This window comes from Trichosurus vulpecula, chromosome 2, assembly GCF_011100635.1.
Source record: "Trichosurus vulpecula isolate mTriVul1 chromosome 2, mTriVul1.pri, whole genome shotgun sequence".
Classification (NCBI taxonomy): Eukaryota; Metazoa; Chordata; class Mammalia; order Diprotodontia; family Phalangeridae; genus Trichosurus; species Trichosurus vulpecula.
Window position 1 is genome coordinate 114,954,646 of NC_050574.1, and position 12,953 is coordinate 114,967,598.

Sequence of the window (12,953 nt, forward strand, 5' to 3'; positions counted from 1 at the left end):
TCCCTCCAAAAACCTATAAAAATGGCTCTGAACCAATTCTAGAATGGCAGAACCCACAGAACAGCAGAGGGAAGCAGGGCTCCAGCCCAGGACAGCCTGGATGGTCTCTGGGTGAGGTCTATTCCACACGGAGCTGGGAGCTGGGAGCTGGGAACGGAGTGGAGCAGAGCCCAGCCTGAGCGGCGTGGACGATCCAGACCAGAAGCCGGGCGGAGGGGTCCCTAGCGCCCTGAATATGTGAGCTGCGGCAGTTACCAGACCCCTCGACCCACAAACACCAAAGACTGCGGAGAAGGTTAGTGGGAAAAGCTGCGGGAGTGGAAGGAGTTCAAGGTTCGGCTTCCAGCCCCTGGGGGCAGCGGAGGTGGGGCAGCTACAGCTGTTGTTACTTCCGGCTCTAGGCCCACCTGGTGGGAGGAATTAAGTGGCGGATCAGAGCAGGAGTGCAACAGCCTGCTGAAGATCTAAGCCCAGTCTGGGCTGGGGGTCCTTGGGGAAGGAGGAGTGCGGCTCTGACAGGGCTGGCACCTCCCCCCCAAACATAGAACATAGAATTCGTTAGTCTACAAGCAGTCATACCCCACTGAAAAACTCAAGGGTCAAGTTAGTGGGTTGGGAATATGGCCAGGACGCGAAAACGCGCCCAGATTCAGTCTCAGACTTTGGATTCTTTCTTTGGTGACAAAGAAGACCAAAACATACAGCCCAAAGAAGACAACAAAGTCATAGAGCCTACAACAAAAGCCTCCAAGAAAAACATGAACTGGCCCCAGGCCATAGAAGAACTCAAAAAGGATTTGGAAAAGCAAGTTAGAGAAGTAGAGGAAAAATTGGGAAGAGAAATGAGAAGGATGCGAGAAAACCATGAAAAACAAGTCAATGACTTGCTAAAGGAGACCCAAAAAAATACTGAAAAATACACTGAAGAAAACAACACCTTAAAAAACAGACTAACTCAAATGGCAAAAGAGCTCCAAAAAGCCAATGAGGAGAAGAATTCCTTGAAAGGCAGAATTAGCCAAATGGAAAAGGAGGTCCAAAAGACCACTGAAGAAAATACTACTTTAAAAATTAGATTGGAGCAAGTGGAAGCTAGTGACTTTATGAGAAATCAGGATATTATAAAACAGAACCAGAGGAATGAAAAAATCCAAGACAATGTGAAATATCTCCTTGGAAAAACCACTGACCTGGAAAATAGATCCAGGAGAGATAATTTAAAAATTATTGGACTACCTGAAAGCCATGATCAAAAAAAGAGCCTAGATACCATCTTTCAGGAAATTATCAAGGAGAACTGCCCTGATATTCTAGAGCCACAGGGCAAAATAGAAATTGAAAGAATCCATCGATCGCCTCCTCAAATAGATCCCAAAAAGAAATCTCCTAGGAATATTCTTGCCAAATTCCAGAGCTCCCAGATCAAGGAGAAAATACTGCAAGCAGCCAGAAAGAAACAATTTGAGTATTGTGGAAACCCAATCAGAATAACCCAAGATCTGGCAGCTTCTACATTAAGAGATCGAAGGGCTTGGAATGCGATATTCCGGAGGTCAATGGAGCTAGGATTAAAACCTAGAATCACCTACCCAGCAAAACTGAGTATCATGTTCCAAGGCAAAATATGGAGTTTCAATAAAATAGAGGACTTTCAAGCTTTCTCAGTGAAAAGACCAGAACTGAATAGAAAATTTGACTTTCAAACACAAGAATCAAGAGAAGCATGAAAAGGTAATCAAGAAACGGAAATTGCAAGGGACTTAGTAAAGTTGAACTGTTTTGTTTACATTCCTACATGGAAAGATGATGAGTATGATTCATGAGACCTCAGTATTAGGGTAGTTGAAGGGAATATGCAAATATATATATATATATATATATATGTGAATGTGTATGTATGTATATATCTATGTATGTGTATGTATGTATATATATATATATATGTTTATATGTATATATATGTAAAAGAGAGAGAACAGACACAGGGTGAGTTGATGATGAAGGGAAGATATCTAAAAGAAATAAAATGAAATTAAGGGATGAGAGAGTAACATACTGAGAGAGGGAGATAGGGAGAGATAGAATGGGGTGGATTATCTCGCATAAAGGTGGCAAGAGGAAGCAGTTCTATGGGAGGAGGGGAGAGGGCAGGTGAGGGGGGAATGAGTGAACCTTGCTCTCATCAGATTTGGCCTGAGGGGGAATACCATACATAATCAGTTGGGTATCTTACCCCACAGGAAAGAAGAGGGAGGAAGATAAAAAAAAAATAAAAAAAAAATTAAAAGGCGGGGGGATGATGGAGGGGAGGGCCGATGGGGGTGGAGGTAATCAAAACAAACACTTTGGAAAGGGGACAGGGTCAAGGGAGAAAATTCAATAAAGCAGGATGGGTTGGGAAGGAGCAAAATGTAGTTAGCCTTTCACAACATGAGTATTGTGGAAGGGTTATACATAATAATACATGTGTGGCCTAAGTTGAATTGCTCAACTTCTTAGGGAGGGTGGGTGGGAAGGGAAGAGGGAAGAGAATTTGGAACTCAAAGTTTTAAAATCAGATGTTCAAAAACAAAAAAATTTGTATATGCAACTAAAAAATAAGATACACAGGCAATGGAGTGTAGAAATTTATCTTGCCCTACAAGAAAGGAAGGGAAAAGGGGATGAGAGGGGAGGGGGGTGATAGAGGGGAGGGCTGACTGGGGAACAGGGCAACCAGAATATAAGCCATCTTGGAGTGGGGGGGAGGGTAGAAATGGGGAGAAAATTCGTAATTCAAAATGTTGTGAAAATCAATGCTGAAAACCAAATATGTTAAATAAATAAATTGCATTTAAAAAAAAATGAAATGAAATAAAAATGAGCAGAAACAGAAAAAAAATGATCTGAAAGGAGAGGTATCTAGGGGAACTGGGAAAGGCCTCCTTAAGAAGGTAGGACTTGGAGTGAGTACAGAATGATGTAAGGAAAACCGGGATGCTGAGAGGATGGGGCAGAGCATTAAAGGCCTAAATTACAGCCAGGGTAAAAGCATGGGGTCATGGAGGATCCTGGTAATTATCACCAGGGACCATTACCACTTCCTGTTAAGGAATAGGCCTTTGTAGCTGGGTTACAGAGTGTGTGAAGGAAGATAAAGGAGGAGAAGATTGCAAAGGTATGAATCTCTTCTGTGTCCCTCAGTTTTTAAAAAGCTAACACAAAGAGGGTAGGTAAGGAGTGACAGGAGAAAGAGTCATTTAGTAACATGGGGTAAACATTTGCCTGGTGTAGTCTGTAACCTACAGAATTTTAATATAATTGTCCTTATCACAAGTATAGTCATCAGCAACATTGTTAAACTGCATTCAGAGTACAGTGATGGATCAGGTTTCTCTCAATGATTACAAAAGTTTTCCTATATTTAGGCAGATATACTGAGGGCAAACATACCCGTACATGCCACGATATATGAGAATACATACATCTATGTATAACATGCACACACATGTTATACACACATAACACATGTATACACTTATTTATGTATATATACATATATGCATACATGTATATGCATATGCTTCACAAAGCAGTTTCACATTTTGGTTGAGTCTCTCCTGTCCAACAAAAAATTAGATATTCTACTCTCAGCTCTAAAAATACCTCTGTCTAACATAAGAATAAAATACAGAGGCTCAATTTTCCCAATGTGCATCTCTGTGTCCATCCCTGGTCCCCCTGAAGACTTGCAAGAGAACTCTGTGGGCACAGGGACAAGGTGCATGCTGGGAAAATCAAACACAGAGGACTTCAAAGCCCTCTCCACATGGAATCCCTGCACAGAATTCTGTACCATTGAATACCCCCAGATAACCTAACAAGCCTTGGCCTGCTTCTCTTTCAATCTGATGATTAGATTTTTGAGCCCTTACTACCATCTCCGTGTTTCAAGGGAAAGATATAAATAGATAAAAGGGGGAGGGGAATTAAAATGACAAAGTAAATTCTCTCAGCCTCCAAGACTGGCTCAAAAGTGCCTCCAATCAAACACAGGATGGGGAGAAATGATCTGATTTTATGACTGACATTATAGATGGTTTCATCTTCACCACTACTGCCGTTGCCACCGAGCTGTCAAGTGAGATCCTGGGAGGCTGAGCTGGCGCTCACAGATCTGCTACCTTCACCATCATCAAGATCAAGCCTATGTGGAATAGTGAGATTTTTCACTGGAGGAGCCCCTTACATATGCTGTGGGATTTAAAGGCTCCCCAAAGTATTTGCAGTTGAATGATAGGGTAACCAAGAAGGTGTCAGCTTCCTTGGAGGAGTGATTGTATAAGCAACCAAGGAACCATGATAATGATTGAATTTTTAGGATTTCCAGAAGCCTTTTTCTAAATATTGGTATCTTTTTGTTTTGAAAGCTTGAATATACTATTGAATATTCCTAGAAATATGGAACTATAGGTTATTAATATACTGGGTAGATCATGGCATTTAAAATCAGGAGAGCTCTACTGAAGTCCCAGATTTTCAACTTACTAGCTGTGTGACTTTGGGAAAGTAATTTCCTTCTATGTACCTCAGTTTCCCTATCTAGACAATGGGGATAAAAATACAGAAAATCCTTCTGTAAGAAGCTTTTCTCAGTCCTCCTTCATCATTTTCTGAGACTGTTTCTAATTTATCCTGTTTGTATCTTGTTTGTGAACAGCTAGATGACTCAGTGGATAGAACACTGGGCTTGGAATCAGGAAAATTAATTTCCTGAGTTCAAATTCATCCTCAGACACTTACTTGCTTTGTGATCCTGGAAAAATCACTTAACCCTGTTTATCTCAGTATCCTCATCTGTAAAATAAGTTGGTGAAGTAACTGACAAACTGCTCTAGCCAAGGAAAACCCAAATGGGGGTCCAAAGGATTGGACATGACTGAAATGACCCAAGAACAACAACAAATCTTCCTTTTCAGTAGTTGTTTGTATCCTGTCTCTGATTAGACTGTGGATCTTCTTGGATCAGGAATGGGGGGGGCAGGGGAATCTTTCTTTGTATCCCACAACACTGCACGCAGTTCCTGGCACATAGTAGGAACTTAATAAATACTAGCTGACAGACTCATTGGCTGAATGCATTTCCTCACCTACCTTATTGATGTAAAAATCAAACCCTAGTCCCTCTACTTTACTATAATTAGTAGTAAGTACAACTTTGACAAATCATCTCAACATCTGGGCCCCAGTTTCCTCGTCTGTAAAATAAGGGATTGGATTGCATTAAATTAATTTTTAAGTCAGTGTTAGCTCTACATCTTGTATGTGTGAAATGAATGTCTTTGGAAGTGATTTGGAAAGGATAAAACAAAATTAACAACTGTAAAGTCTTATTGTTATACTTTGTAAAAGATCAAGCCTAAAATCTGACAGAGCCCTTTTCATCACTATCTTCCATTCATTTCAAGTCTGGTTGGTAGACTGCAGAGGATTTCGCTATCATATTATCCTAGTGCTATTCATATGGAGGGTAGCTAGCTGTTTCAACAATTCTGCTAGCAGCTGCTGTGGCTGGGTAAAGCCAACAACAACCAGCACACAGAATGCTGCAAGCCCAGGTTCTTTGGATCTGCTTTACTAAGGAAAGTAACGTTAAGGGGTTAACAATCTTACTTTAATCCAACATACAAATATCATTCACTCAGTTCAGGGGGAAAAGCCAGCCCCCTGAGCTTCAGAGAAAATACAAACAGAGCAAATAAACACAAATCAACAGACAGATTTCTGTCTAACAAAATCACAGTATACAGTTACCAGGGAAGCATCAACATCAAAGCCAGGAAGCTCATAACAACGGCTGGCCTAGAGTCACACACCACTCCTGCTGCGGCTTAGAGCTCTGAAAGAGAAAGCTAACCTCTGCGCTTATATATCCTGTTCAGGGCCAAAGGTGAGTCACACATGCGACTCACCCACGTGAACTAAATTTGTCACATAAATGAGACTTAAACCCACGTGGTCCAAAAGCATCGGATGTCACAAACATGTCACTCAAACCCATGTAAACTAGGCTTTCTCTTCAGGCAAGGAGGTGATCAAGGACTCCTAATTTAATCAAGGAAGCAAATGGGGGAAAAAAGAGTCAGACACAACTGAACAACAACAAAAATACATGTAGTAGATAAACAATGAAAGCTTATTGGCTAAGGAACTGGAAAAAAAAATCCCCCTATCCTATCAAACTTTAGCTTTTGACAGTATCATTATACAGGGTGTCCATGAAGTCTGGACACACAGGCAAAAAAATGCATATTTTGAAATATTTAGAATATTAACAGACCTTAGTCCCCTTGACTTTTTTTTTCTGGGGTATGCTAAAGGAGAAGGTTTACTCAATGAAAATCACAGATGCAACACACTTGACTGAACACATAAAGAGTGAATGTGCTAAAATTGATAGCAATGTGGAGGTAGTGCATCAAGTTCACATGAATCTTTCAAAGTGCATCAACTTTTGCATCATAAATGATGGAAATCATATTAAATATGTTATTCGTTAATATTCCAATTAAATAAAATGTTATTGAAAATTTCATTCATTTCATTTCTTGAAAATATGCATTTTTGCCTATGTGTCCAGACTTTAGGAACACCCTGTAGAAAGGCCTAACAATTTGCTCCTCAGTTCCTTTGCCACTCAAAGCCCTGTTTGGCAGAAAATGTCATGTACTCATAGAATCAGAGATCCTTTGGTCCTCTCATACCTGGCCAAGCCTCCCCTGTACAACATTTTCAGTAAATGGTCATCTATACCTTTCTTGAAGGAGGATCCATCTCAAATGAGGTAGAACCTACTAGCTACTTTGGCAGCCCATTCCTCTTTGGGACAGCTCCTTCTTCAGGTGATTCTTCTTTGTATCAAGCCAGCATTGATGCCTTTACAACTTCCATCTAATCTTAAAAGTTCTGTCCTCTAAGAGTAATCAAAATAGATTGCATCTTTCTTCTACATGACAATCTTTAAAATGCTTGAAACTGGTTATCAACTCCCCCTCCCATCCCCAGTCTTATTTTCTGGAGGCTGAAGGTATCCACATCCTTTATGGTCTCCAGTCCTCTCACCATCCTTATGATCCTCCCCTGAATATTCAGATGACTTTGGAAATAGAAGGGAAATTTGAGCCAAGTTCTCTAGTTTTCCATTTTCTCCAATGTTTTCTGTCCAACTAAAAGCACTTCCAAAGCATATAACAGTTCATCTGGCCATGAGATGGCACAGAATCACAGAATATTCAAAGTGCAAAGGACCTCAGAGATAATACAATTCAAATTTTATTGTCAGCTAAAATTCCCAGGGTTTTGTTTTTACATGAATGTCAGTCAATCTATCCACATTCTAGACTCTTATCTTCTCTCTGGTGCCTTCTTCTCACCTTTTGGGCAGTGAATGCTCTCCCTAATATCCAAACCTGTTCTCAGGATAGATTTTGCTTTAAGTCAATTTATACCTTAGTGGGAAATCAATGTTCTCCCTTCCTCAGGGCATTTGCATTTTAAGTCTTGGCTGTGATTATGGAATAGAAGGTACTATACCCAGTTAAACCCAGGTGAATGGGGCCTTGATCAAGGTCTCATAAAATAATGCCCTCTAGGCAACCCCTACTTAAGAATGGCATTGCTAAGGACAATGATGACAGCACTGGAAAAGGCAAAACCCTCTTGAAGTAAGCCTTTCTGCAAGTTGATCATGTGTTCACTTCTAATAATAAGAATTCACATTTCCATGATGACTTAAGATATATAAAGTGCTTTACTCATAACAATCCCATAAGATCATTAGTACAAGTATTAGCCTTCCAATTTTAGATGGATGAGAATACTAAAACTGAGATAATAATTGAATTTTATATAGCATTTTAAGATTGCAAGGAACTTCATTCATATACATTAAATCATTTGACTGTCACTACAAATCTGTGAGGTGGATTCTATTAAGCGATTTACTTAGTTATGCAAATAGTGAGTGTCAAGATGTACATACAAAACCAAAACTTCCATGAGTGAATCAAAAAATAACTGAATGAATAAGTAATTGAAAAAACAATTATTAAGTGCTTACTATGTTTCAAGCCCTGTGCAAAGTTCTAGGGAAATAAACAGAAAAGCCCTATAGATCTTGCTCTCAACAAGCTTGCATTCTAGAAGATAAAAATTCTCTCCCTCTCTCCCTCCCTCCCTCCCTCCCTCTCTCTCTCTCTCTCTCTCTCTCTCTCTCTCTCTCTCTCTCTCTCTCTCTCTCTCTCTCTCTCTTTCTCTCCCTCCCCCTCTCCTCTTTCTCTCTCTCTCCCTCTCCCTCTCCCTCCCTCCCTCCCTCCCTCCCTCCCTCCCTCTCTCTCTCTCTCTCTCTCTCTCTCTCTCTCTCTCTCTCTCTCTCTCTCTCTCTCTCTCTCTTCCACACACACATATGTCAGACATAGATATATAGGAGAGTGGTGGCAAGACAAGGGGCTTTAGTCTGGGAAGTCTTAGAGATGATGTGTGGAATAATAAACCAGTCCATTGATATACCCTCTCTAGAGGCAGGGGTAATGGTGATTTGATCACTGTTCTGAGAGCCACAGATAAGAAAGGGAGAGGGGGTTTACTCATAGAAGCAGGGACAAAAATGCCTGCATTGGAAATGAAAATATCTGGTCCCGGAGATTACAGAATTGGCTAGTTTAGCTCTTCCTGGGCATGGTTTCCAAGTGATTGAGTGTAGAAGGTGGAGTAATTAGTGAAGAAAAATTTAAGTGCCTACTATGTGCCGGATACTGCACAAAGTACTGAGGTTATAAATAAATGCATGACAGTCTCTGATCTGAAGAAACTCACAATCTAATGAGGAAAGACAACACATAAAAAAAGAAGTTGAAAAGATGTGAGGAGTGAGAGGAGGGGAGGTAGTGTTAGGGGCATGATGAAGTCCTGAGACTAAGTGGGAAATGATGATTCTGTCCTGAGCCCCTTTTTAATTGTTTGAAAAGAGATCTAAATCTGAATGGAGATCTTCAATATGTACCCTCACCTTCTTCAGTCACAGTGAGGAAAGGATGCAAAGGGCAAAGAATACTGACGAGGTATGAGTTGCAGGGTTGATTTGACCTTGTAGGAGGATGAATTTTTGGAGACAATGGTAAAGTCCTCATGAAAAGCCAAATAGAAAGTGAGTAGGTACAATAACAGTCTAAATCCAGTACTTTCTCTACTGGACAATGATGACGTCTCTTCTACCTAATCACTTCTCACACCCCATATGCCATCTCACGAATGCAGACAATTAGTTCACCTCCAAGATTCCATTCCTTCCCTTCCCTGTGTCATCCTGGACTTTTTATTTTAAGTCCTGGCTCACTCCACTGCTGCATTCCATTGTCTTTTCTGCAAATGTCCCACCTCCATTTTAAAGGACATTGCTTTCTAGATGACAAAGAAGCACAGTCATCTGCCAGAGGGGACATGCAGGACCTATACACTTGGCTTCAATTTCCCTTCCATTTCCAAAGTCATCTGAACATTCAGCCAGACTTTCCCATGACTGATGGATGGCAGGTTTGGGTGTAAAAATAGCACTCTGGAATTCAGCAGAGTTGCAGGCCACAATGAAGGGTTTACAGGGATGAGTTCCTGCTTTGCTCATCCATTTATCAATGTACTTTCTTACTTGTCATTTATCATACTCTTTTCTAGGCTTAAAGAGGAAAAGAAAATCCATGCATTGTTCTCGACATTCTGAGGATTTGTAGCCAGTTAAACAGAATACAAGCTATCTACAGTACCTTTCTGAGTGACATGCATACACTGGAGAGGCACTGTGATGGACTGAATAGGGTTCTAGACTTGGAGTCAGGAATAGCTGGGTTCGGATCCTACCTCTTATGATTGGTATAGGCTGTATGCCCAAAGATAAGTCCCTTAAATTCTCTGAACCTATTTCTGAATCTATAAGATATCTCTGCCACTTTCTCCTTCATTCCTGTCTCATATGAAGAGGTGACCTTTCTCCGTTCCAAAGTAATCTCTTCTACATGCATAAATGATTCCATTCCATCCTGTCTTGTCCAGCAAATTGTCTGTTCTATCATCCCCATTCTCTCACTTATCTTCAGTCTCACCCTATCTGCTCATTGCTTCCCCACTCCCTCTGACATGCCATATCTCCCTCATCCTCAAAAGACCTTCACTTGGTCATATATCTGATGTATATCTCTGCTCCTTTATGTGGCTAAATTCCTTGAATACACTCTCTACAATTGTGTCCACTTCTTTTTCTCTCATATTTCCCTCTCTACTCTTTGTAGTCTGGATTATAAAGCTCTCCAAAAACTGTTCCCTTCCTGTCTTTCCAGGCTTCTTACCCATTTCTCACCCCCAAGAGTTTCTGTAATTTAGTGACACTGGCCTCTTTGCTGTTCCTGCAACATGATACTCCATCTCCTAACGCTGAACATTGGAATTAGTTTTGCTCCATGGCTGGAACTCAACCCTCCTTTATTTCTGTTTCCTTACTTCCCTGACTTCCATCAGGCCTCAGCTAAAATTTTACCTTCTGCCAGAAGTGTTCCTGATGTTCCATCATGTTAGTTCCCTCTCTCTGTTAATTAGCTTCAATTTATACTTTATATCTAACTTCTTTGTCTACATAGGTGTTTGCATATTGTTTATAAGGTCCTTGAGGGCAGGGCCTGCCTTTTGCCTTTCTTACTGTCTTTAATGTTGAGCACAGTGCTAGCACACAGTAGACACTTAAAAAATGCTGGTTGATTAACTGACTAGTATCTCTCTTATAGGAATTTGGAGGGATCAAATGAGATAATGTATGTAAAATTCTTAGCAAATTAAGTGTTAGGGAACTGTTAGTTATTATTATTACTTCCATAATTCAAGGATCCATGGGTTTGTGAGCATAGGCTCTCCTATTTATATAGCTCATATTGACTCCATACTGTTAGAGATTTTTTTCCTGAATATTTTATTTTTTCCAATTATGTATAAAAAGTTTAATGTTCATTTTAAAAAGTTTTAAGTACCAAATTCTCTCCCTCTCCTTCCTCCCTCATTGAGAAGACAAGTAATTTGATATAGATTATACATGTGCAGTCATGTAAAACATATTTTATATTAATCATGTTGTGAAAGAAAACAGACAAAAAAAGAACAAGAAGAAAAAAAAGGAAGAGAAGAAGGAAGGAAGAAGAAAGGAAGGAAGGAAGGAAGGAAGGAAGGAAGGAAGGAAGGAAGGAAGGAAGGAAGAAGAAAGGAAGGAAGGGAGGGAGGGAGAAAGGGAGAAAGGGAAAAGAAGAAAAGGAGAGAAGGGGAGAGAGAGAGAGAAAGGAAGGAAGGAAGAAAGAAAGGAAGGAAGGAAGGAAGAAAGAAAGAACACAACAGTATTCTATCACAATCATATATCAAAACTTGTTCAGTCATTCCCTAATTAATGGGCATCCCCTCAGTTTCCAATTCTTTGCCACCACAAAAAGAACTGGTATAAATAGTTTTGTACATATAGATCGTTTTTCCTTTAAAAAAAAAACCTCTTTGGGATACAGACCTAGTAGTGCTATTACTGGGTCAAAGGTATAGATAATTTTATAGCTTTTGGGTCATAGTTCCAAATTATTTTCCTTTTCTGTCATATTAGCCAATGTGATAGGTTTGAGGTGGTACCTCAGGATTGTTTTAATTTGCATTTCTCTAATCAATAGTAATTTAGAGCACTTATTATCCACATGCCTATAAATGGCTTTAATTTCTTCATCTGAAAATTTCCTGTTCATATCCTTTGACCATTTATCAGTTGGGGAATGGCTTATATTCTTGTAAATTTGACTCAGTTCTCTATATATTTGAGAAATGAGACTTTTATCAGAGACACTTGCTGAAAAGCATGTTTCCCAGATCTTTGATCATATTAGCACCACACTTCTCCATAGATTTGACAGGTAAACTATTTCTTGCTAACTTAACTTATTTGTGGTATCATATTTTATGTCTAAACTATGTACCCATTTTGACCTTATCTTGGTATATGGTGTGAGATGTTGATCTATGCCTACTTTCTGCCAAATTTCTTTCTAGTTTTTCCAGCGGTTTTTGCCAAATAGTTAGTTCTTGTCCCAAAAACTTGGATCTTTTGGTTTATCAAACACTAGACTATGTCATTTGCTGCTTTGTATTGTGTTCTTAAGTAATTCCACTGATCCACCACTCTATTTCTTAACCAACACCAGATTGCTTGATGATTACTACTTTGCAGTACAATTTGAGATTTGGTATGGCTAAGCTACCTTCCTTTACACCTTTTGATTAACTACCTTGATATCTTTGATCTTTCATTCTTCCAGGTGAATTTTGTTATTATTTTCTCTAGCTCTATTTTTTTTATATTTCTATTGGTATGGCATTGAATAAATTAATTTAGGTAAATTATTGTGTTGTTTTTTATGTTGGCTCAGTCTACCCATGGAGTGATTAATATTTCTCCAATTGTTTAGATCTGTCTTTATTTGTGTGAAAAGTGTTTCATAATTGTGTTCCTATAGTTCCTGGACTTATCCAGGCATGTAGATTTTCAAGTGCTTTATGTTGTCTACAATTATTTTAAGGGGAATTTATCTTTCTATTTCTTGCTTCTGGACTGTGTTTGTATCATATAGAATTGCTGGTGATTTATGTGGGCTTATTTTATATCCTTCAACTTTGCTAAAGTTATAAATTATTTAAACTATTTTAGTTGAATCTCTAGCATTCTACAAGTATGCCATCATGTCATCTGCAGAGAGTGATAATTTTGTTTTCTCATTGCCTATTCTAATTCCTTCAATCTTTTTTCTTCTCTTACTGCTATAGCTAGCATTTCCAGTACAATACTGAAGAAGAGTGGTGATAAAGGACACCCTTGCTTCACCCTTGATCTTTTGGGAAAGATTTCTAGC